Below are 27,615 nucleotides of genomic sequence, written 5' to 3' on the forward strand. Positions count from 1 at the left end.
GGCCACTTCCAGCTAGCCAGCCAGCCCCGGGCTGGCCATAATTTTTTTAAATGTGTCGGATTTCCTGTCGGTTATAACCGACAAGAATACATTCTATTACTTAATATAAATGTATTACTGTCGATTATACTAAATAATATAAATGTATTCCTGTCGGTTATAACCGATAAGATTTCTTAAGAAAAAATTCAAATGCAACGGCCATTTGAATTTTTTTTTTTTACAGTTTTATTATTATTTTTTATTTACAAAATTTTTCATATAACTTATATTTTTCCCTATAACTTTTATTTTACAAAATTTGTTTCATATTTTTTTAAAATTCCATTTTTTCCTATAACTTCTATTTCACAAAATTTGTTTCATTTTATTTTAAATTCTTTTTTTTTCCTATAACTTCTATTTCACAAAATTTGTTTCATATTTTTTTTAAATTATATTTTTTTCCTATAACTTCCTAAGCCATTATACAACATTAAATTAAATTAAGTAACATGAAACAACATTAAACAATATGAAACAACATTAAATAACATTAACCAACATACAAATTATACAACATAAAAAAACATTTAATAACATGAAACTTAAACAACATTTTTAAAAACATTTAACAACATAAATGTGACAGCCCGTCCCGAAGATATGTATTATTTTATTATCGAGGACGTGAATTTACTATTTTACGCCCGGTTATGAGCGTTGTGGTGTGTTATGTATGTAAGTGTTGTTCCAAACTTGTATTTCCTTAACTTTTGGAACAAAAATTAAATTGGAAATTTGGTTTGTGGTTTTGGTTGGTGACCACGTGGACCACTCACACACACACAACCTCTTCCTCTCTCTTCCTCCCCGTGTTCTCTCTCTATCTCTCAGACTCTCTCTCCCTCTCTTCTCTCCCGTACGGACTCAAACCCAAAATCCTTTGAAAAGTGACAGATCGAGGATTTTAAGACCACCATTGTGTTCGTGAAGGCCATACGAGTCTCGGGGGTACACATTTCAGGTGAGAACTCCATCGTTTTCACGTCGAAACCATAACCCCGATTTGAAGTACTATTCATGCTCACATAAAATGTTGATTTTTATGGAATTTCAAGACCATAGGAAGCTTAAGGAGGTTCTAAGGAGGCTCGGAGTGCTTCGATGGAAGGATTTAGACGTCGGGATAGCTAGTTTCGAAGCTGGCCGGTTTCCTCGAATTTCTCCGGCGAGATTCCGTGATTTTTGGAGCTTTAAACAGGTATAATGTTGTTCTACTCATCTCCAACTTTCTATAGGTATAAATTTCTTAGAAAATGGTGAAGAATCGAGTGAGAAAACAAGAAATTGAGAATTCCCAGTTTTCCGGCGACGGTGACGGTCGCTAGAGTTAGAAGGAAGAAGAAGACCGAATATTCCGTTAAGTTTAACGGAATATTCTAACGGCATTAAGTCACGCCGTTAAGTTTTATAAAGGAACAAATGGAATATTCCCTAGAATATTCCTGACGGCGTTAACTGACGCCATCAGTGTGCAGGTCACGTGGCTGCACGTGGGGGTGCGTAGGGCCGTGCCCTTGCCGGCGCGTGGCGGCGCGTGAGAGGTCGGAAAAATAATCTAAAAATATGGGGATGTTCGTGGAGTTGTGTAGGTCACTGTGGTATATTCATATACCAATTTTGAGTTATGTATGAGAAGTTATTAGCTAATTTTGCGTATGTGCTTTAAAATAACGTTTATTCGGTTATTACTCCTATAGGTGAGGCCTATTCTCAAGACGAGCGTAATCAATCGAGGCTCGGGGGCTACGACCCATCGACATATCTGTGAGTGGGCAATTATTTTCAGTATATATATATATATATATATATATATATATATATATATATATATATATATATATATATATATATACACTTGACGTTTTTCCCAGAAAACGTATTTAAAGGAATTGCAATTTAAATGCCATGCCATAAATGCCATGCATATACAATTATGTTTCGTATATGAATTGATGTGTGATACCATATATATATGTGGTGCTGTGGAGGCACGAGTAAGTTCAGGTAAGTTATGTTTGGTTATGTGAGCCATTGATGATGTGATATGTGGTTGAATAATGTTGAGCTCATAAAACTGCATCTAGGGTGATTGTGATTTAGCCAGAGATGTGATACAGGCCTGTTTATTATGTCACCCCCGCACTATATGCTCATATTGGATCCAATTTAAGTGCACAGCCACCTTATTTATGGTTCCAACTCGTAGGTGACTAGCGATTTATCGCCCGGCTATTATGAGATAGTATAATTGAGCATAATTATATTACACCCAATCTTGTCGTACATACCATTTTTAGTGGTTCCGACTTATGTACAGTTTATTGCCGTATAGGTCATTGTAGTGACTTCGGCTAGATTGACTTTTGAGCTATGAATTCAGCCGTACAGACTACCACAGGGGTTCCGGCTAGCATGTTATATTTCTATGAAATTATTCTTACCTGAATGGCTTACTTTGTTATATCTTGGCATGACATACATATGATTATGAATATCTAAAGCATGATTTGAAATGATATATTTATATACATATTTATGTATTATATTTTCTGGGAAATCAACCATATACCTGTTTTACGGCGAGGGGTTAGTATATTCAAAGGAAAATAAGGTTTTCGTACAAATGTGTTTTACTGACCCACTTAACTTTGTTTTTCGCCCCTCCAGGTCTTAGATAGTAGAGTTTGGTGGCCACGAGGACTCCAACGGTGTTCTGATAGATCAGAAAAAAGTAGGATTCATCTTCGGGTGTTGTATTTTAGTAATCATCCTACTCGACTGCAACTAGACGCTCTTATTGCTCTGAAAGTGTATTTATACACTTAAACTTTCACTAGCATAATTTCTTAATTGGGATTGTTAGTTAATAGGTTTTAAATTGTTAGTATTTCTCTTACTCTTTATCGCTTCCGCTTTGCGCTCATGGCTACGTCACTTTCACGTGACGGCCAACACGTCTCGACTTCGGTCGGGTGTGTCAATAAAACTTAAACGCCACTCCATGCTTCTTTTGGCCCAAAGATGTGTAACAAGATCCTGTCGTAGGTACTTATTTGTGGCACGAGAACGTATCATTCTATAGCGCCTCATGTACTCATTTATAGAAATACTACCAGTTCTTGGATTGAAAGGTAAACTAGGCTCATCATATATTTTTGCATGAGCCCTTCTTGACCTATTTGGATCTTCTTGGTCGTCATCGGATTCTCCATTAATATACCCATCTCGCTCATCCTCCACTATCATATTGTGTAATATGATGCAAGACATCATGATGGAGTCCAAATTTTCTCGACTCCACCCTCTTGCCGGTTCGTTGATGATCTTCCACTGTGTTTGTAGAATACCGAAAGCTCTCTCAACATTTTTCCGGTATGCCTCTTGGTGTAAGGTAAACAATTTTTTTGCATCATTCCTAGGGTTTGGAATTGCTTGGATAAGTGTCGCCCACTTTGGGTAGATGCCATCTGCCAAGTAATACCCCATATTGTATTGACAGCCGTTGATGTAGTAGTCAAGTTGAGGTGTTTTACCTTTCGTCAAGTTATTGAAGAGGGGTGAACGCCCAAGAACTGTAATGTCATTTTGGGATCCAGGGACTCCAAAGAAAGCATGCCAGATCCATGTGTCATATGAGGCAACTGCCTCTAACACAACAGTTGGCTTTCTCGACCTTCTGTTAAAGCCTCATTGCCATCCAGTGGGACAGTTCTTCTAATCCTAATGCATGCAGTCTAATGACCCTATCATGCCCGAAAACCCACGGTCTTCAGCTTTGCGAATGAGCCGATTCAGATCTTCTTGATTTGGCTCACGGAGGTACTCGTCTTTGTAAACTTGAACAATTATGTCACAAAATTGTTCACGAGTATCAAGGCATGTAGACTCAGACATACCATGGGTTTTGTTTGTACCATACTTGACCAATCCCGAAACTACTGAGCACCGGTCAACGTTATACCGTCAAGGACCCAGAAGAGTTTCCCTCAAACTAGAAGGCCAATCACAGTGCAACACGTGTCGACATCAGAAGCCAATCACAGCGCGACATATGTCAACATCAGAAGCCAATCACAACACGACATGTGTCAATGTTAGAACAAAGCTAGAAACTCTTTTACAAAAGGAGATCATTCTCCCACAATATTTCCTAATGTCATTTGTACTAAATCATTCACTTGTACTCACTAAAGGAGAGCTTGAACCTATGTACTTGTGTAAACCTTTCACAATTAATGAGAACTCCTCTACTCCGTGGACGTAGCCAATCTGGGTGAACCACGTACATCTTGTGTTTGCTTCCCCATCTCTATCCATTTACATACTTATCCATACTAGTGACCGGAGCAATCTAGCGAAGGTCACAAACTTAACACTTTCTATTATACCAAAGTCCTCACTGATTTTGTGCATCAACAGGTTTCATCCATCAAATCAGCTGGTGAGCCATAGGTCATCATTCGGAGTGCAACAATAACTTTCTGATGAGGTGAGAAACCAGGGCGGCCTGCTCTGTCTCGCTTCTGTCCAAAGTACGGATTGACCTGCTGGACATCACGAAGTAAACGCTCAAAGACATGACGCCTCATTCGGAAACGACATCTGAAATCTTCTTCTGTGTACACCGAGTTGGGGTTGAAGTAGTTGTTCATTAGATTGGCATGCGTCATCGCTCTGTTTCATGGTTTGTAAGAATGACCAGCAATAGAGCCACCCCATTGAGGTTGTTCCTCAGTTGGCTGACAGACCATGGCCGCAGCTATGGCTGCTGCTCTGTTTTGTTTGTTGCGCCTTACTTGAACTTCTTCATCAGACTCCTCATCTTCTCGTCTCATTTGCGCCCATTTTGCTTCTCTTTTGGAATTGGATGAGGACCCCCAGTTGGAATCTAAAGAAGATCCAAAGTTGGAATTCATTGCAAACTTGAATTGAAAGAGATTGAGTTGAAATAGATTGAATTCAAAGTTGTGTGAATTATATCCCAATATCCACCCTATTTATAGCAAAAAAAAAAATTTCAAATCCAACGGCTAGCTGACGTCACTTAGCCGTTGGATTTGAATTTAAGTTGTAGTTTTTAAATAATAAATTATGTTTGGCCTTATGGCCCTCTGGCCCTCGGTTGGAGACGGTTTTTTGTGACATGGCTAAAACGAGCCCTCTGGCCCTCGGTTGGAGACGGAGGCAAATATGGTCATGTATTGTTCATTAAAATATTAATATCTTGGAGGATCTTGAAGGGTCAGAGGGCTAAAACGAGCCATCTGGCCAGCCATCGGTTGGAGATGGCCTTAGGTCCCTCCGCCTATGAGGCCATCTCCAACCGATGGCTCGCCAGATGACTCATTTTAGCCTTCTGGCCCTCCAAGGTCCTCCAAGATATTAATATTTTAATGAACAATACATGACTATATTTGCCTCTGTCTCCAACCGAGGGCCAGATGACTCGTTTTAGCCCTGTCACAAAAAACCGTCTCCAACCGAGGGCCAGAGGGTCATAGGGCCAAACATAATTTATTATTTAAGAAGCATAGAGTAGGCGTTTAAGTTTTATGTTTGTTTTTTTAAATGTTGTTTAAGTTTCATGTTATTAAATGTTTTTTTTATGTTGTATAATTTTTATTATGGTTAATGTTATTTAATGTTATTTCATATTTTTAATGTTGCTTCATGTTACTTAATTTAATTTAATATTGTATAATGGCTTAGGAAGTTATAGAAAAAAAATAGAATTGAAAAAAAAATATGAAACAAATTTTGTGAAATAGAAGTTATAGGAAAAAAAATGGAATTTAAAAAAAAATATGAAACAAATTTTGAAAAATAGAAGCTATATGAAAAAAAATATGAACCAAATTTTGTAAAATGGAAGTTATAGAAAAAAAAAAATTTTAAAATTTGAAACAGATTTTGTAAAATAGAAATTATAAGAAAAAAAATAGAAAAAAAGGGTTTAAATTAATAAAAAAAAAAATGAATACAACGGCTAGTTGCTGGCTAGACGTTGTATTCAAAATTTTCATACCATTAGTGTCGGTTATAACCAACACAAATAGTAATTTGAAAACTAGCCGTTATATATAAATCACTATTAGTGTCGGTTATAACAGACACTATTGAAATAATGTAGATTATTCTTGTCGGTTATAACCGACAGGAAATCCGACATTTTAAAAAAAAATTCTGGCCAGCCCGGGGCTAGCTGGCTGGTTGGAAGGGGCCAGCCATTTGGCCCTTTGGCCCTTTCCGATTCCATGGGGCCCTCTCAGATTCCAGAGCCCTCTGGCCTAGCCCTCGGTTGGAGACGGTTTTCAGGCTATTTTCGGCCCTCTGGACCCTTCGGTTGGAAATGACCTGAGTGCATCATCTATTGGCGTAGTCGTGCTATTGTGGAAGACATCAAATGACTTGCTTCTTTTTTTTGAGTTTATTAGCTAGAAGCACATTTTTAGAGAAGTAAATTTCGTGGCAGATACCATCACTTTCATTGAGCATAGTTGTAACAATTTATGTGTTTGGGATGGCTGTGTTCCTTCAAAAGTCGTCAATGCATTATTGTATGACTCTAGAGGCCTTGGGTGTTTTAGTGGCTTTTCCCTTTCCTAATTAAATTTTCATTTCTCCAAAAAAAAAAAAAAAAAGATACGGTAGAATTGCATAAGTATTTTCTAGATTTACACAATTACATTTCTAACCTAATTAAGATTGCAACACAAACAACATTTTTTTTTGTTTTGTTTTTGTTAAAAATGCGATTATTGAGTTGACATCGTAATTGGCATTCTATGGTCTCATTATAAGGAAAACTAATGAAAAAGGCTTGAAAACTTTGAGTTTTAATGAAAAGAACAAAATATAGGGTAAAGTGAATAGTACCAGCTTTGACTTTTTAGTGTAAAAATATGGTTTTTCGTTAAAATAAACAGTACCGCAGACTTTTCGTTAAAACTTCTCTCATTATATGCTTCAAAAACCAAGCCAAACTATGCTGCCGAAAAGAACCGAGGAATGACAAAGAAGAAAAAGGAGTTCAAGTACTTGCACAGCTCTGAACCAAGGAATGACATCGTAATTGGTATTCGTGGTCAGAATTGACGTTTCCGACTAATATAATATAGGGAGCTTTCATGAAAAGGTTTTAGCTAAGTTTATTTTAACAAAAAATCATGCTCTAACTTTATTTAATGAAAAAAAACTTAAATTTTAATGAAAATGACCCATTTTATTATTAATTAAAAAAAAAACTGAAGCAGGGGATACGCGTGTCCATCACAGACAATGTTTATGAAACTTAACAATAATACGCTGTTTATGAAATTGAACGGTACTATCCTATTTATGAAACTGACTGGTACTACACTATTTATGAAACTGAACAGTACTATACTAGTTATGAAACTGAACGGTACTACACTATTTATTAGTCCAGATTCATAAATATTACCTAGTTCTTGGTTCACTTTTATAAATAGTGCCTAGTTATTGGATCTAGTCATAAATAGTGTATAGAAGTTGGTACAGTTTCATAAATAGTGTCTCATTCTTAGTCCAATTTCATAAATAGTACATAGTTCTTGGTCCACTTTCATATATAATGCATAGTTCTTGGTCATGTTTTATAAAGTGTCTAGTTTTTGGTCCAGTTTCATAAATAGTGTCTCAATCCTAAACTATGATGTTATTTGAAACTTCACCCAACTATTCAAACATCAACACTCATCTTTTATCTGGCCGCAATCTTCGACCACAACAGGTTCAGAAGTAGTCCCTCTTCGAACCCACCTCCATTTTCTCAAGAACACTGTATCCATTAACATTTTTTTCGAACACAACGTGCTTTCCATCAAGCCATGGGGTCATTTCAGTACAAATGAAGAACTGTGAACCATTAGTATTACGTCCAGAATTTGCCATGGACAATATTCCAAGGTTCTCATCTGCAAATTTTGCCCCATAAATCGACTCTCCTCCAGTCCCATTGTCTCCTGAGAAATCTCTACCCTAATACATGAAATTAGGAGTAATGCGATGAAATGTGGAGCTCTTAAAGTGCAGTGGCTTCCCTGATAATGCAATCCACATGTCTTCAATACAAAGAGCACGAAAGTTTTAAGCATTTTTCGGGTTGTTTTATCAGCAAATAACTCAATTACAACTCAACCCTCATCCTCCTCACATGCATGAGGCAATTGTGCAGGCAATTGAAATTTAAAATGAATACAGTCAATAAAAATTGACACAAATCAATAAGATCATATATATTAATAATTAGGGATTGTTCAAGAGTGAGTGAGTGATTAAAATCAGAGAGGATTTGGTTAGGAATTGATCAAATTCATATATATGCACGCGGTTCCTTTTGTAGTTTTTTTTTTCCTTTTTTATATTGTACTTATCATTAAATAAAGTTATTAGATGACTTTTGAATAATATCTAAAGTTTTGAAGCATTTTTCATTAGTTTTCCTTATAATATATTATTCAGTCTACAATATGTTGAAAACATCCCAACAATTTGTTCCAATAATTTCAACTTAACTCTTCCTTTTGTTTTATTGACCTCCCAAAAACTAAAAATCCCACAGTGACCCATACCATATTGCCATCGGTAGATAGTTTTGAAATGGTGTGTTATCCACACTTTTCTTTTTATGGTCTACACATTTATTTATGGGGCTTTTAGATCCAGTCCAAAAACAGAGAGTGTTTTTAGGAGTGACTCCAGTTATTTAATTATATGTTTTTATTTCTTTTATACTCCTTTTATATTTTATAAAAATATTAAAAATCAATTAAAATCTTTTAATATTATGCATTTTTCAACTCCAAAATATCTAATTAATATCTTATAAACAAAAAAAATTAATATACTAACATAAATCTATCTACAAAACATTCTACCCCTAACTCAAGTAGCAAATATATAATGTATATTCTACCTATAAGTGAGATATGAAACCTAACTAAAAGGTAGAAAAAAACATAATATACCTACAAGCAAGACACATTAATCTGTGACAGTTTGACTATGAAAAAGAATTTGTCATATAGGTAGATAAATACAATTAACCTGTAATATAGGTTGATTATAAAAATTAAAAAAAAAAATCTATAAATGGGTTAAAGCAGGAGGAAGAACAAGAAATAACAAATAAATAAATAAAAAATAATAATCAAAGAGATAATTAGGAAGAAATTTGATTTTTACAATAAGTTTTTTCTTTTAAGAGATAATTATTGATAATCAAATAATTAAATTTAAAGAATTGGACTTATTTTAATAAACTAGACTATTCCTACTATTGGCTAAAAAAATTGGAGTTATATCAAGTTTCCCCTTTATTTTAATATTTTATTGTCGAATCGAATAAATTAAAGAGTATTAAAAGACAAAAATTAATAAGAATGTGTGAAAAATAAATAAAAATGTATGAATAGTACCACCCTTTTGAAAAACAATAAGCAAACGACTCCCTTACAACGAAAACCACAGAGAACACCACTCATAAGAATGGCTCTACGGTTTCTCTGTGCGAAGCGCCGTTGGCGCCTTCGTGCAACGAGATGCTTCGATTCTCGTAAGGAATTTGGAAGGGGGTGTGTTGATTGGGTTAGGGTTATTGGAATTCTATTTATTGTGAGGGTTAGGTTGAGTTTTGGTAGGATAATTAAGGTTTGGATAACTAGAGTTTGGGTAATTAAGGCTTTAGATAGTTTGGGGAGAGTTGATGATTGGAGTTTCTGGAAGTGGCTGGTGGTTTTTGGGATGGTGATTGAGCCGCAACATCCTCTTTACGAAGCGTGTGTGAGGAGTTGTCTTGAGATTTCTGGTTTACGTGTGTTTTTGAGACTTTCGATCTCAATTGGATTGGTTTGTGATTATGTGCAGCTTGCTGATTGGGTGGACTTGGATTTGATTAATTGTTTTTTCACTCGTGAGTTGTGTTTTTGCTGGGAAGTTTTGGAGAAATTTTTCGGAGTTCCCGGAACTCCAACTCACTAATAACAGCTGGTGTTCCCCACCAATGCGAATTAGACACCTGGATCTTCTTTTTGTGTTTTTAATTTTTAAACTGAGATGCTGAATCGTCCCACAAAAAATAAAAAACAATTTAACGGAGTTATGGGAGCATTCTAGTTTTCCAGAGCCGCAATTGCCGGTGAGGCAAGAGACTTTGCCAGCGGAGTCGTGGAAGCAGAGGGTTCGACCCCGGAGCGACCACCCCAGGATGCGGGTGCGGAGATTATTTTCATTTCGACCATGCATTGCGAGGGCGAAGCCGATGGTTGAAAGAGGTGAGGCGCAGACGTTGGAGAGAATGCCCAGCCACACTGTTTACCCCACTTGTTGTCCACCATTGTTAGACGTTATTCATCCTGCAAGCTTCGCTTGCTTGGGTTGGTTCCCATGGAGAGAGAGAGAGAGAGAGAGAGAGAGAGAGAAAGAGAGAGAGAATCGTGATCACCGTTCACATCATCTACGTTGGCTCAATCCTATCTTCTCTTTTCCTCTTTTTTAGATGGAAATTTGAAAGCAATTTGCAGAAGCCTTTGAGAACAATGTTGCCGGCGGCGCCATTGGGGTTTCGAAGTAAACCTTCGTTAGTTTATGTTTGACGGTTGCACTTTAGCTTTTACAAAGTAATTTTAATTAAAAAATAAAGAAAAGAATATCCAGGTGTCTAATTCGCATTGGCGGGGAACACCAGTTGGTATAAGTGAATCGGAGTTCTGGGACCACCGAAAAATTTCTCGAAGTTTTGGCCCTAATTCTAGGGTTTGGAACGGGGTTTTTAGGGTTTCGGCATGTTATACTAATTATTACATTACGTGGTTTCTGATCTGGTTATTGTCTGCTAATTTCTTGAGTTATTGTGCCTAGAGACGTTTGATCTTCCGCTTGGTATTGATTATCTGCCCTATGTCGTCTTTGATTGCACATGCTAATTTTTTATTCCTTTTTCTTATGGGGGCAAGGGCTAGGGCCATTTATTCTTTGAGTTTTCTAATTATTACTTTTGAATTACCTTGTCTGGGTAGATTGTTAATGATGATTTTCATTGTGCTTGTGTGTTTTGATGGTTGGATTCCCCCAAAGCTTGGCTATTTAAACAGGTTCAAGTGGTGGCTTTGCTCATCATCTGCTTCCCTGCCTTCAAGTTTTCAATCCTTCCTTGCCATCAACATGTCTAACCCATAATTTGCTGCCTCTTCCTCTAGCCTGGCTCGTAGGCCTAGAATTTGTTCTGTACTTATGTTCCTAGATAGGAAAATCCTTTTTATGATTCCTCAACCTGGCCAGGAACCAGTGGTGGTTGAGAGTGTTAGGAGTACTTTTACTATGGAGAAAAGAGTGATCAGGATGAACACTAACCTGTGTTCTTTGATCAATGTTAAGCATATGCAGTCCAGGGTACTTATGGGGAAGATGTTTAGGCAGCCCCTGGAAGCTAGGCTAATCAAGTGGAAGTTGTTGAACAATTAAAATATATAACATATAAAAAATAATAATATATATATATATATATATATATATATATATATATATATTGTTGTTAAATTGACGGTGTGTGCAGTGGAATAAATAAAATAAGACACAAAATTTACGAGGTTCCTCTACAGTCAGTGTGACTGGAGTACATCCTCGGGGCAGCTGTGGTGCTTTCATTGAGAGTCTGGAATAATAGTAGTACAAAGATAACTCTCTATTATTTCCTCTCCTCTTCCTCTTCTCTCTCTCTTCCTCTTCCGTGAACTTCCTTACTTCTCTGTATATTTTGATAGCAGTCGGAGCGCTCTATTTATAGAGCAGCTCCATACAAACAAGTTCTTACAATTGAAACTTACATCACATGCTTTGACAAACAATCCTTTTGTTTCCAAAGTCTATTTCAATTTGCAAGGGCATTGACAATGTGTGTGTGGGCATTCATAACAATGCCAATGTTTTCAATACTTCCCCTTGGATGCCCACATATCAACATGAGTTGCTTCGTTAAAATCTTGATCTGTTTTGGATGCTCCACCTGATAAGTATCTCCCCCTGATTTCAAATCATTAGGCTGATTGTTGATCATTCTGCTTCAGTCTCTTAGCGAGTAGAGTTGCCAAAATAGGTGCTTTACATGTTGTTAACTTTCCACAGGCTTATTCTTAAACTGGGCTGGAGAGCCTTCTGCTAGACCTGCTCCAAAGGTCTGAATTTACTTCTTTTATCTGGAGCGAAATTTGATTCAAGGGTGGTGGACACTTGATCTTGAATTGGACTTGTGATTTCTTCAAAGACCTTCGAAGCTTGATCTTGAATGAAATTGGACCATGATGAGCTTCACATAGCAAATGATCTTCGACTTTGTCGGGGATGAATCAGCACGTGTTTGTTGCGATTGTCTCCACATGATTCAATGTATCATTTTCACTTGCCTTACTTGCTCCCCTTACTTAAGTAGTATTTTCTCTGCTTTTCCCCCATGCATGTGTGGCATTTTTTCCTGCAGTATTTGCCCTCTGATGCAGGAGTGGAATGCAACACTTGCATTTGGATGGTTCATCACTTCTTGGTGACTGGAGACCCAGCTCCAACAGTTGAAGATGGCTACTCGAGAGCAATACTAGGTAAGCAATCAGGAAATGTTCCAGGCAGTCGGTTCCTTATCGAGAGTTTGAGTGGAGGTTCCGACATATTGCTTTCTTTATCCTTGTCTTTGCAGGTAAGAACAAGGACAAAGGAAAGGACAGAGAGATTGCATGATATGAGATACTCTTGCTCTCGTCCCTGAAGATATGAGATAATCTTGCTCTGGTGTGACTTGTTTGAAGAGGTATTCTCAGAGAGGAAGAAAACTGAGTATTTTGAGATGCTGTGTTGAAGATGCATTCTCGGAGATGAGGAAGAGTTGGACATTCTTACAGGTCTGCCTTGTTATGAAGAACGGAGGTCGACATATATAGAGATTTCCCAATAGCAAGTGGTGGTGCTGTGCATTTACTCTTGTCAGCAACTGTGGTGTAAATAGAACAGTAAGATTTACGCGTTTTCAACTTTGTCAGAGATCTTTGACAAAGTTGCACGCGATATCCGAAAAAGCTGAGATTACGTCTGAAAAATGCCAACGAACTTTATTCAGGAAAATCTGGCTTTTGAAATTCGGAGAGCGATGCCTCTTCGATCTCTGAACAAGTGGCTATGTTGCCTCTTATTTTATAGAGATATCAATTGTGTTCAAGAGTATGCTCAGAAAGTTGCTGCTTGTAGAAATTTCCCCCCATCTTGCACTTCTGAAATTTTATTTGACCTTTTTTTTCTTCTTCATCATTTCTGAATATGACTTGCCCATCTAACATTTGCTTAGATTTGAGTCTTAGGAGTGATACAGACGAGCAACGTTAGGATAATATATGGCGCCCGTCCTTCTTATCTTCTAATGGTCCTCTTACGGTTGGGGACTCTGTGATGAAGAATAACATAACCGCTACTGTGGTAGCTAAGAATCTTCTCACTCCAAAGGATAACAAGATCCTTTCAAAACGGTCTGATGAGTCGGCCGTTCAAGACTCATTGGCTCTCAGTGTTCAGTGTGTTGGCTCTGTTTCTAATATGGGCCAACGCCTACTTGCTCAAACTCGCTAAGTTGAATCATTGATGGCTGAGGTGGCAAGTCTTAAACAAGAAATCAGAGGGCTCAAGCACGAGAATAGAGTGTTACACGTGCTTGCAAATAATTACTCGACGAGCATGAAAAGAAAGCTCGACCAACAGCAGGAATCCGAAAGTCGGATTCAAAGTGATCACCAGAGGTTCGTTGCTAGATTCCGAAAGCAACTAATGCCTTCCCCTTCTGATGTTTTGCCAAGTACTGGGATGCCACATGATCAATCTCCAGTGCCTCCCCCTTTTGGGGTACTTCCGAGTACTGAGGCTTCACATGAGCAACCTTTGTAAAGGCTCCATCCTGTTTGTTTGTTTTAACTCATGTGTATGTACATGTCTGTAATTTCTTGGAGATATTAATAGATAAGCTTTATTTCATTCAATGTATTGTGCCAAATACAATAAAGCATATACTTCACTAAGATGTGGTACTTCTGGACCAAAGATTAATTTATCTTTACCCTCACGAAGATAAATGATTATTCTTAGTGTCTACATCATTTGAGTATTCAACTCATAATCTTCAATCCATATGTTTCTTTTAATATCATAAACATCATGGATAAGATTCATGTTGGTAGATTGTTCGATCTGCAGCTCGAGACATTATTTCCTTCAACACTTTATAATTTTTCTAGACTCTTCAGGAGTCCCAATTTAATATCATCAACTCTTCAAGAGTTCTAATTTAATGTCATTGACTCTTGCAAGAGATTTTAGTATGTTGCAACAATATTATAATGATAGTACTCACTAAGGCAATTTATACCATCCATTGGTATTGAGTACATATTTTATGCTTTACCCTTCCGGGGCTTACTTCAAGCAATATGAATCCTTCAGGGATTTTCTACACTTCATGACACATTTTCCTTTGGAATTTATACAGAGCAATTTGCTCCCATGTATAATTGAGGGATTTACTTATGGAGATATGATGTGGACGACTCACAACCCTTCGTATATAATTCTCCATTCATATGAACTCGTTTACAAGAGTATAATTTCAGGTTTCAATTAGTAACCTTGTGTCATATCATGTGAGTGTATTTCACTGTATTACAAATGCCCAATGTAACCTCCTTGGTTCAACATCTTTTGGCTAATTGTATTATATTCAAATATATAGGTCCATTTTTCCACGTTCTTACAAAATTGTAATGGAATTGCCTTTCTCCATTTTTTTGGCCAATAATTTTCCTTTTGTCGACGAACAAAAGAACGTGACTCAATAATAACACAGCTGATTGATGAATTTAGTAGCTACTTGTAAAAACCAAAATTACCATTGGTTATCATCAATCCGTGATCCCATATTCTCATGTGCATGCGCATGCATAAAAGTTTTCATTTCTTTGGATATCCATTGCCTCTTCAAGGGCATGACACTATCTCTTCCAGGATAGTCACAATTTAGAGAATGTGGATCATAACCTCATCTTGAGCGTTATAGAGCTTGGATTTTAATCTCCACTTCCGGGGAGTTAAGTCATTAGAACCTATATGTCTATTATGCTCCATGCATGAGACATCAACATTCCCATGTATACGGATCGTCCTTTCTAGGACGTGTATCCATGCGGCGACTGCCATGCTTCTGGCATGCAACAGTTATGCTTCGGGAATGTAATAGTTCATTAGTGCCATATTCTTCCTCATTCGGAAGACTGAATCCTTTTTTAGTTTGAAGGTCTACCACGCTTCAGGCGTGCAACAGATAAATCATTTGCTGCCTCATTATTTTTGTCCAAACAGGGACATCAATTCTTGTAGGCACATTTGCAGCAAGTATATGTGATTTCATCACTTTCGTTGCATCATTAAATGCATCTGGCATTTGATTGACACATCATTGCATCATTCAATTATTCTTACTTCATTTGATTGCTTCGTGAATCAAAATAAGACAAATTCTCTTCGTTCTTCTGGAACGGTCTTTTCTTATGGTCTTTTCTCATCATTCTTCCGGAATGATATTTCCTCATTGTTCTTCTGGAACGATGTTTTCTCCCCCTAACGGCGGAAAAATTGTCTTATCAAAATGACAGTCTGCAAACCACGCGGTAAACATATCACCAGTCCAAGGTTCTAAATATTGAATGATAGATGGTGTTCAACATCAATGCCCAATCCGTGATGATGCCTCATTTCACTACGTTGTGGTAGTGCAATAGGCACATAGATAACACAACAAAAAACTCGTAAATATATAATGTTTGGCTAGTGCCCAAACACGAGTCGTACTGGGAAATATTGATGGTTGACAACTGGTCTCAACCGAACTTAATAATGCATCATGTAAAATTTACATGTCCCCATGTAGAAAACTGGCAATTTCGTTTTCATGAGCAGAGCACAGGTAATCAATTTCATCTGCTTAATAAATGCTTATGCTAAACCATTTTGAGTATAGACATAAGGAACTTCTGGTCCTTAATAGTCTGTAGACTGAGACTCTTATGGCTTTTATTACAATTAAGTTGAGGCATTGTTGCACTTCAAACTTACGATACTCATCAAGGAATTTCATGTCCTGATCTTCAAGATCAAGAGACTTTATGCCTGATCCTTTTGTATGATGGAACTTCAGGTCCAATCATTTTTATATGATGAGGATCAAGAAACTACAGGTTCTGATCTGATCAAGGAACTTCAGGTCCTATATATACTCATTGTAACAAAAGATAAGTACAATAAATAAATTAAAGCAATAGACAGTAATTCCAGCCATAGTAAATAAATTGCATTTAAGTAAATAAAGTTTGTGAAAGGGTTTTAAACCAACACCAATTCACATAAATAATGAGAAGTATCAGACCCCCTTTTGTTTATTATTTTTCCTTCTTTTGTCAACACTTATTCAAACCTTTATTATTATTTTTTTCTTTCTTTCTGCAGCATGGTGCCATGCACCAACCCAAAGAATATGTCTTTAATTCATATTTTGACCAAATGGTGCCGTGCACCATTCAAATCCCTTTATATTTTATTTTCACATGTGCCCTACCATTCCATCAAGCCCCCTTTTCTATTATTTTTCTTCCTTCTCTGTCTCTGCCAGTCTCAAAACGCAGTGCCAGTTGGGTTGTTGTGAAGGTTGCCCAAATTCAATTCAATCCAAAAGGGCTACCAAAGACTGGCGTTGTTCTTGCATGACCCAGAGAACATGGCATCGCGAAGCAAGAACCTCTCTACAGAGACATAAATGACAGTGGGGTTGATGGAGGCACAAGAGAGGGATGCCTGTGTGTATTCATTCTTGCCATCACCATCTCAGACAACTGAGTATTCATGGGAGTTCTCGAGATCCGTCGAAAACGACGTGATCTGGGTTTCCAAGTCTGATGAGATTCTTCTGGATCTCTAGAAACCAGTTGTCAAGTACGAGTTTTCTCATTTCGTGACGACTACAGGTCATAAATTTCAATTCTCACCGAAATTCGGTGGGGCGCTTCTGGCGTGGTGGGAGAGACGAAAATGGACATACCTTTTATTATGTGAGATTTTAGCTAACAAAGGTGAGAGGTAGATAGTGCTATGGCGTTGTGCTTTCCACTGACATGAGAGCTTCTCGTGCTGATAAAGTGTTGTAAAATTGACGGTGTGTGTAGTGGAATAAATAAAATAAGACACAAAATTTACGAGATTCCTCTACAGTCAGTGTGACTGGAGTACATCCTCGAGGCAGCTGTGGTGCTTTCATTGAGAGTCTGGAATAATAGTAGTACAAAGATAACTTTCTATTATTTCCTGTCCTCTTCCTCTTCTCTCTCTCTCTTCCTCTTTCGTGAACTTCCTTACTTCTCTGTATATTTTGATAGCAGTCAGAGCGCTCTATTTATAGAGCAGCTCCATACAAACAAGTTCTTACAATTGAAACTTACATCGCATGCTTTGACAAACAATCCTTTTATTTCCAAAGTCTATTTCAATTTGCAAGGGCATTGACAATGTGTGTGTGGGCATTCATAACAATGCCAATGTTTTCAACATATATATATAAAGTCCATACAAATTGGGTCAAATTACAAGACAAAACAAAAATGTAATCCAGCCAAAAAGATAAAGATGGGCTTTACACCATAAAATAAAATAAAAAAATAAAATATGTATTTCTCCCTACAAAAGGGGGAATAACGTGCAAGTATGGTCTCCTATGTTTTCTGCGAGACTTGGAAAAAACTGCACAGTTGGTGGGAGAGTTTAAGGGAAAGTGGCAGGAAACATGGCCTCCATCTCCCCCACGTAAAAAACTCTAGAGCTTTCCTAGGATGCCTATAAATAGGCATCAGCTGCAGCAAGAAGAGGGAGGAAGCAAAAAAAAAAGAGGAGACTCTGCAGAAATTAAGAGAGAAAGCAGAAATTAAGAGAGAAATCAAAGATGTGAACGGCTGCGGAAATTCAGGGAGACAAAAGCAAACAGAGAAGAGGATACACGGCAAAGGAAAGCAACAAAGGTACAAATCCATCCTTCTAAATTTTCTTTGTTTGGTTTCTCTCGGTTTTGCAGGAAATAAAGAAGCAATTTGCTTCTCCAATCTCTCAAATTCCCCAACGTCCTTCCAAGTCACGGCATCCATCACGGTGATTTCGAACTAGAGAATAAAATCGTAGGCCTCTGTAAATCTGCCACACCTTCTCCATCGGTGGAGACATTTGTAGTACCGTCACGGACGTTAAACAGAAGCCCAAAAGGACGTAGCAGCCATGCCGTGACCTCTCTGCCCATCAAGTTATTCATCTATGCCGAGAAGAAAAAGGAGTAGTCTGTGCCGCTGCATTTAGTCCCATGAATTTCTTCAGGGTGGTCTAAACCACCCCGTGAAGTTCCAATCAAATCTAAGTGGTCCGTGCCGCCGCTGTCAATCCCATGAATTTCCCCGTGAAGTTCCAATCAAATCTAAGTGCTCCGATCGTCGCCGTCGCTATCTTGAAGTCAAGAAGAGAAAGATGCTGCCACTTTTGAAGGAAAGGTTGTGTTGCCTGTACAGTACGCCAAAAATGGTGCGGGTTGCTTTCTAAGTCGCTAGCGGAAAAGAAGATGGTGCATGTGCTATCCGTGGTCGTGCTATAGAAGTATGAGTTACTAAAAGAAGGAAAGTCAAAGTAGAACGTCAAAAACTTTTACAGCATCAAGAAGGTCATCTGGGTTACCCCTTCACCGCTTTCTTGACAAGCTACTGTTGATTCTGGCCATGAGGTTGCTGACGATAAGAGGAAGGGGAAGCAAAGTTCTATTTGAACTTGGAAAGCTTACATTCACAAAAAAAAAAGAGGAAAAGATAAAGCTTGGTGACAACTTCCCTTGGAAAAGGCACTCACATGAAAGTCAAAAAGGAAAAGCCATCTCAAAGACTTTTTTTTATAAGTTGCTGTTAGGAACTCAAGAATATCATATTATTTCAGAAAGAAATAATGGGGAGGGAGGATGCCTCATGTCATCGGTATGTGAAGAGGAAATTATGGTAATCTCACAAGAAGACAAATGCAGGCAATAACCCCCATTGACCACAAAGAAGAATAATTAGGAGGAAACTAATTTTCTATAAGAAGAAGTTATTTTCCAAACTTGTTGAACGAAGAAATATGCAACCCATGATGACACTTTATCTTTGGTTGCTGCTCCATTCTTCAAGTAATGCTAAAAGAAAAGGAAGAAGAAAAAAAGGTCCTTCAAAGGAAAAATGACATGGGAACTGCTTCTTATATAAGAGTTACACCTAAAGTCTTTTGTGTCAAGAATTCGAAAGATAAGAAAAATGGTCAAGAAGGATTGCAGAGGAAAAGTGAGTAAAATTTACAAATGTTACAAGACAAGAGGGAAAAGAAAGGGAAAATAAGGGAACGTATTGTTCAAGAGTTCCACCTAAAGTCTTTTGTGTCAGGAATCCGAAAGATAAGGAAAAATGAAGATTGCAAACTCTGCAAAAGAAAAGTAGAAAATGGAAAATAGAGAAGGAAAAGAAGAACCAGTCACATGGGTGCCTAAAAGTTTGGAAGTTTGATTTGGATGGAGGAATGGGTGCCTAAAGAAGTTTGGAAGTATGACTTGCATGGAGAAACAAACGCCAACCCACTGTGCCTAGTGTCTCTCTCACATGTTGATTGTTCCTCCAAGTGCCAAGACATGTTGCTGCTTCAAAGACTGAAGATACACTGCTGCAGTTTTCTTAAACAAATGGGGATGCCATGCATGCAATTCCCTAGAAAAAGGACAAAATATTATTAGAAAATGTGAAAGGATGGCAAATCATGATCGTCATCACCATGAGGAAAGCCACTTAGGTGGCACTGAAGTTAAAGGATTTAAATAAAAAAAGGCGCCCCTTTTTGGTTTGATGCACCAAAAGGCAAAGCCTTTATTTATCCTTGGTGCTTCTGCTAAGCACCGAAATCATGGAGAGCAAAAGAAAGCCACTTCCCCATCTAAATTATGGGCTTTATTTAGAATTGAAGTATGGAGACAAACTGACAAAGGTCCCAGAAAAAAGCAAGGAAAAATGGGCAACCCCATCTCATCGACACCAAACGAAAAAAGTGAATAAAGGCTAAGTCTGCTCACGTGGAGAAGAAGAGAGGGTATTGAAATTGGGAGTCCAGTCTGCACCCCACGTGGGTGTTGAACTTTGAAGCCTTAAAGGCATAAAAAAAAGGACAGTAAAGTTTGCTATCCAAATGGGTTTAAAATCCCATGTTAAAAGAGTTGAAAGTTCAAAGGGAAGAAAATAAAAAATTGGGGTTGCTTTATCCTTTGTGGAAGTCTCATTTTCTGTCTTCAAAGCTACTTAAAGAGAAGACAAATTAAAGTCCTATTGCACAAAGTCTATTAGGCGATTACCAAAGGTCATATATATGGGTTTTAAATAGATCCAATTGGCTTCTCATTTTACCAAGTCTGAACACAAGTCTACAAATCTAAATCAAATATTATACGAACTACGCCGGTTTGATTCCGTTAAGGATACGTAGGCAGTCTGATATCAAATTTTAGACGCAACCAAGAAATCAAGACGAATCCCTGGTTTATATAAACTAAATTCACTTCTGCTACTTTGACCAAGTAATTACAATTCTACGAAGAGTAAAAAAGAAGTTTGGAAGCACAATTCCTAGATTTACAATTAATATAAGTTGCTCATGCAACGAAGCCGAAGAAAAGCCTCAAATGGCACGAAGCCGCTTCAAATGGCATAAAGCCAGTTCAAATTACAAATGGCATGAAACCGTATCAAGTATCAAATGGCACGAAGCTGTATCAAGTATCAAAAGGCACGAAGCCGTAACAAGACTCAAATGGCATGAAGCCATGTCCTTGCTCCTCGCCAGCATGAGCTAAAATTACATAAGGCATTAAAGCTCCAATGGCTTAAAGTCCTCGCCTGCAAGAGCCTAAACTGCACAAGGCATTAAAAGCTCCAATGGCCTAAAGTCCTCGCCCGCATGAGCCTAAACTGCACAAGGCGTTAATGCTCCAATGGCCTAAAGTCCTCGCCCGTATGAGCTAAAACTGCACAAGGCATTAATGCTCCAATGACTCAAAGTCCTCGCCCGCACGAGCTAAAACTGCAACAAAGCATCAAAACCAAACAAGTACCAAATACCAAGGAACTACGAGTGACTTGATCCCTCAACGAGGGTACGTAGGCAATCTAGGGCTCTACCTAGGTGCAGTCACAAAATCAAATAAACATCCAAATTCCCCAAGTTACGATTTATTCATATTAGAATCAAAGGGTATTCATTTCCCAAAGGAAGGGTTGTAATTAATAGGCGCGTAGCCTAGAATGGGTTGAACTCGAATTAATAAAACCCTCTTCAAGAAATGAATGTGGGTGAAATTGTGTCGAGTGAATTAGAGTCTGTTTGGTACTCTACTTGAATCCAACTTTTTAAACTCAAAAACAATTTTTAAGTTTTAGGCCTTAAAAACTTGTTTAGTAGGATTATTTTCAAAAACTGAACTCAAGACTAACTCAAAAATATAATCTATTATCTAAAAACACAAAAAGTGAGTTTTTAGAGTTTTTAAACTTAAACTCACTCCTTTCTTTTCTCTCCCTCCTCCCTTCTCACTCCAAATCTATCTCTCTTTTCTTCTTTCTCTCTCCCCCTTCTCTTTTTTTTTTTTTACCTTTTTCGTCTCTCCTCCAATCCGCTCACTTCATTCTCTCGGTTCTTTCTCTCACTCCTCTTCCTCTCTATCTCCTCCGATCTTCTCACTTCTTTCTCTTTCCTCCAATCATCTCTTACTTTCTTTCCTCCTCTCTCCTCTTTCTCTCTCAACCCACTTTTTATGGATCTTTTTGTCCAGTTTAAGTTATAAGATTTAAAATTTTTAAATCGCATACCAAACAAGTTTTTGAGTCTTAAAGAAAATTGGTTTCAAGAAAAATTCTTAAGATATGTTTTGAGAAATTATAAAAAAATTTCAAATAGGATACCAAACAAGCCCTTATTTGTTTACATATTGTGTACAATTTTTGCTCAACAGAAGTTGGGACTCTTATGGAGGAATGAAGTGAAGAATACCTTCTACCTTGATCATTTTGGTAGAAGGTGGTTCGTGGTTGAGTTTACAGATTGGGATGATTTGTAGTATGTTATGAAGAATAAACCTTGGTATGTGAAGGGTCAAATCTTCCATCTGGAGAGGTGGACTACTGGGTTCAAGGACTCTGGTGTGATTACTAAGCTGGTCGCCTGGGCCAGGTTGCCAAGGGTTCTGGTCCAATACAAGGAAGATAACATAATCAAGGATATCACACAATCTATTGGGAGGGTGCTTAAGGTTGATTAGGTTACTTTGGGTTTGAATGGCTTGTTCGACAAGGTACTACTGGAAGTGGACCTTAGATTTCCTTTAAAGCGAGTTCTTATTGTCAACCATGATGATGATTACCCTGTACTTGTGAGCTATAAGAAGTTATTTGAAGTATGTTTCTATTGTGGAAGGAGGAGGTTTGAAGGGCATGTTTGCCCGAAAGTTGAGGCTGATGATGGCTGCTTCATGATTGATAAGGTGTATGAAGATGAACCTTTAATTTTCCCAGAGGATACGGTGGTTGATGCGGATATCAAAGCAAACTTCTAGAAAGATGTGATAATGTGCTTTCCTAATGTTGCAATGGTTGAAGAGGAGAACACTGAAACTGAGGACTTGGGGCAACGCATAGAGGATGATGGGCCTGATGAGGAAGGCTGGGCCATAGTGATACCAAAATGGAGAATGCGGACTGATAAAAGAAGAGTTAGAGAGAGTTCAAGGGATGAAAGGTCGTACAGGGATGTGGTTTCCAGCCCTAAACCTAAATGCATGGCTAGGGCTGATCTGGAACAGGATTGGAGGAGGGCAGGGAAATGTGTGGATCAGGATCGGGGGTAAGACCTTTGATTTTTAATTCTTTACAAGTTATAAATCATGTGTTAATTAATGCTGATACGAATCTAGTTGGTTCCAATTCGGTTGAGCTAGTTAGGTGTAACTCTTATGATGCTATGTTTGCAGATGAGGAATATTTTGTTCTGCCATGTGATGACATTTATGCTAGCTATGATAAAAGAATGCATATTGATTTCTTTGTTGTTATGCATGATTTTACGTTTAACCAAGTTGTTGTGGTGTCAAGTGTGAGAAGTGAAGAGGATGAGAACATGGATAATTTTGGGAGTCTGGTTGCTACTTGTCATGCTGCTGAGGTTGCCTTTGTGAGTGCTAGACCTAAAATAGGGATGCTAAGTCCAAGGAAACGAGTCTGTGAGGAGGATGCTGCTGAAGCGGGACCTAGTTCTTACCTTAACGAGCTGGATTGATGAAATGTATCGTTTGGAATTGTAGGGGAATGGGTAGACCAGAGTTCAAGAATAATTTTAGTTATTTATGTAGTTTGGAGAAGTTTGACTTATTTTGTGTTGTGGAAACCAAGATCTCAATGGATAAGGCCGCTGTTAGGTTTTTTAGGAAGTTTTTTTTATCAGTGCTTTGGATATGACCCTGATGGGAGGGTTGGGGGCCTTTGTATTTGCTGAAACTCTGGGACTATTAATATTAATGTGATTGCTGCTTCTTCACGGTATATTCATGTTTCTATTAAGGATATTCATAGGAATGTTGATTACTTCGTTACTTTTGTTTATGTTTTCCCTCAAAAATCGCTTCAAGCTAACATGTGACAGGATATATTGCTTCTTCATCCAGGCGTTGGATGATTTTAGGTGACTTCAATAATATTACGTGTTTAGAGGAAAAATGGGGAGGAAACCAAAGTGTAAATGTGCATATTAACAATTTGTGAGTTTTTTTAATACAGGTAAACTAATCTCTTTGAAGCCTCTGGTGTTCCTTTCACTTGGACAAATAAACATACTCACGAGACGTTAATTTTTGAAAGACTTGATAGAATGGTTGCTAATTCTTTTTGGCTTACCCCACTATTGGTTCTGACCATAGTCCAGTGTTGTTGGTGACTAATGGTCCTCAAATGAAGGTTGTCAAAAATTCTTTCAAATTCAAAGCCATGTGATTGTTGCACCCTGATTTTTAAACAATTTGTTCATGGTGCTTGGAACTGTGGTGAGAACTTGTCTCCTATGGATTCTTTTAGATGTGGACTTGGGTCTTTTAAATTTCTTGTTAAATCGTGGAATCGCACTACCTTTGGTAATGTTAAGGAGAATAAGAATAAACTGCTTGATGAGCTTGACAACATCCAAAAAGAAATTATGGGTGATCAGTGCTCTAGTGGTATTTCGAGGGATTGGATAAATATGGTGTATATTGAAGCTCAAATAAACAACAAGTTATCCCAAGTTGCTAAGGAGGTGGAGGTAATGTGGGCTCAAAAAGCTAGAGCGGATTGGCTTAAGTTAGGGGATAAAAATACTAGATTTTTTTTTAATGAATGCGATGGTTAGAAGGAAAAGAAATGAAATCAACAAGATTAGGGATGGGAATGGTATCTGGTGGGTTAGGGGTGAGGGCCTTGAACAAGTTTTTGTGCAGGATTTTAAACTGCATTTCACTTGCTCGGCTGCTCCTACTCCCCAGATGCTGGACATGGCTTCAAATGTGATTATGCCGTGTATTTCAGTTGAGCAAACTAACATGTTAATTTCAACTCCTTCAGATTCAGAAATTTGGGAGGCTGTTAAAAACTTTGGGGCTATTAAAGCCCCGGGGCCTGATGGTGTCTATGCTAGTTTATATCAAGATTGATAGGAGGCGGTGGGGAATTCAGTTTGTAATATGGTAAAGGATCTCTTTGTTAACAATATAAGTCTCAGACTCATTAATCACACTAATATTGCCTTAATCCCTAAGGTAGATAACCTGGAGAGTGAATAATTATAGACCTATTAGTTTTTGTAATGTAAGTTATAAAATTATTACTAAATTTATTATTAAAAGGTTGAAGCCTCTGTTAAATAACTACATTTCGCTTAACTAGGGAGCTTTTGCGCTTGGAAGATCCATTCAAGAGAACATTTTGATTGCTCATGAGTTGTTTTCAGGTTTTAACAGGAAAAAGGGAAGAACGGGGGACCTGGCTATAAAGTTGGACTTGGAGAAAGCGTATGATCTTCTGAAATATGACTATATAAGGTGTGTGTTAACGAGTTTTGGTTTTAGTAATAGGTGGGTTAACTTAGTCATGGAGTGTGTCACTTCTACTTCGTCCTCGGTTAATATTAATGGCGAATCCCATGGCTATTTTTATCCAAGTAGGAGCATTAGGCAAAGATGCTTTCTCTTTATGTATTTATTTAATGCATGGAGCCCCTTATTAGAAGTTTAAATGAGTTGACTTGCAAACCCAAAACTCTATGTCGGTTTATTAACCTCTCTGTTTGGTTATAAAGTGTCAGATTTAGTGTTTGCGGATGACTGTCTTATTTTTGCCAAAGCTATGCCTAGGGGTGCTAGGAATGTTTTGGAAGTTTTAAATAATTCTGCTAAAGCTTTTGGGCAAAAATCAATTTTCATAAGTCTTCTTTATTTCTCTAACAATACTACTAGTCAGACAAAGAATGAGATTGTTAATATTCTACAAATTCAATATAAAACTACTAAAGGCAAATACTTGGGTATTCATAATATAGTTTTTTGGAATGACCCCATGAATGGTAGTGAATTAATGAGAAAGGTGAAGCAGAAAGTAGCGGGTTGGAAAGCAGACTCCCTTTCTAAGGCTGGAAGGCTCACTCTCGTCAATTCGAACCTTACAGGTATGCCAAATCATGTTATGTCTTGTTTTACGTGCCTAGTTGACTAGTCAATTGAATAAGAAATGTAGGGATTTTTTTGGGGACCTGGATTGTCTGCCCTCCTCTATCCTATCCCCTTCTCATGCCCTCATATTTGAACGGTCATGGTTAAGCCACGTCAACATTTTATATTGATTTTTTTATATAGAAATAATAAGACAAAAAGCAATGGGAATATAAAATGTTGACGTGGCTTAACCGTGACCATTCAAATAGGAGGGTATGGGAAGGCGATGGGATGAGGGAGGGCAGACAATCCAGGTCCTTTTTTTGGGGTAAGCAGAGGAAGTGCAATCCCATGAGCTGGAAGACTATTTGTAGGCCTAAGAATGCGGGAGGTTTAGGTATTCGGAATCTTGATCATTTCAATAATGTTTGTCTTGCGAAATTAGGGTGGAAAGTCCTCTTTGATGATAATAATTGTGGGGTGAATATTGTTCGGAGGAAGTATTTGCGGAATGAGGATTTTTTGGGTACCAGGACAAAGCAAAATCATTCGTTAGCTTGGAAATGCATCTTGGGTTCCAAAGAAGTTTTAAGGAGTGGTTTGAGATGGACCGTGGGTGATGGTAAGAACATTTTGTTATGGACACATCAATGGGTTTTTCCTCACCCTATATTCCATCTCATTCTGGAAAATCAATGCAATCAAATTCAATGGGATCTAGAAGTGGAATATTTTATTGACAATCGTAGTTGGGACAAAGAGAAGTTAGCGTAAGTTGTTGATAGTTATATTGTCAATAAGATTTGTAGTATTCCTATTCCGTTATAGCATACTGATGACGAAATGATATGGGGCCCATTAGCTAATGGAAAGTTATCAGTTAAATTAGCAACTTGATTACGGTTAGATAATCACGCATTGGTTCTTGTTCAGAGTCTCCTTAATATTTTGTGGAAGCAAACGTAGCCCCCAAAGGTTAAAATCTTTGGATTATGTCCTATTAAAGGTAAGCTCCAAACAAGATCTAGACTGAGTAGATTTATTAACAACATCGATACTTGTTGTCCTTTTTGCAAAAATAGTGGGGAAGATCAAGATCTCCCTCTTCTTTTACACTGCAATTTTGCTACGTAAGTGTGGAATTTGGCAAATATTAATACTCTGAGAAATGCTCCTGTGAGTGGTAGCAGTGCTGGTTGGTTAACAAGCCTTCCGCATAAGGATTAGGGGTGAGTTCAAAAAACCGAAAACCAAACCAAACCGAAACCGAAAAAACCGAACCGAACGAAAAAACCGAACCGAATTGAAAAAATCGAACCGAACCGAATTCTTTTGGTTCGGTTCGGTTTTAGTGATCTAGAAACCGAACTAAACCGAACCGAACCGAATTAATTAAATTAATTTTTTTATTTAATTATTTATTTTGGGTATTATTTTCTAAACCCAATTTGTAAGTTAAAATGTGCTAAACCCAATGTGTTACCAAACTTTAAACTCAAAATATAAAAAAAAAAAAGCCTATAAAAACTCTAAACCCTAACCTATTATTTCTCCCCATATAAGGTTCCGGAACCAAACATTCTCCTGAAGTACCTACATCTATCTCCATAGCACTGTCTACTTCTGCCCCAGCTTTCTTTTCCAAATCTACTCTCATATAACATGTAACAGAATCCATAAACATTTATTTCAGGTATATTACTTGGGTAATT

The sequence above is a fragment of the Malus domestica genome, chromosome 08 (genome assembly GCF_042453785.1).
Source record: "Malus domestica chromosome 08, GDT2T_hap1".
In the NCBI taxonomy this organism is placed as follows: Eukaryota; Viridiplantae; Streptophyta; class Magnoliopsida; order Rosales; family Rosaceae; genus Malus; species Malus domestica.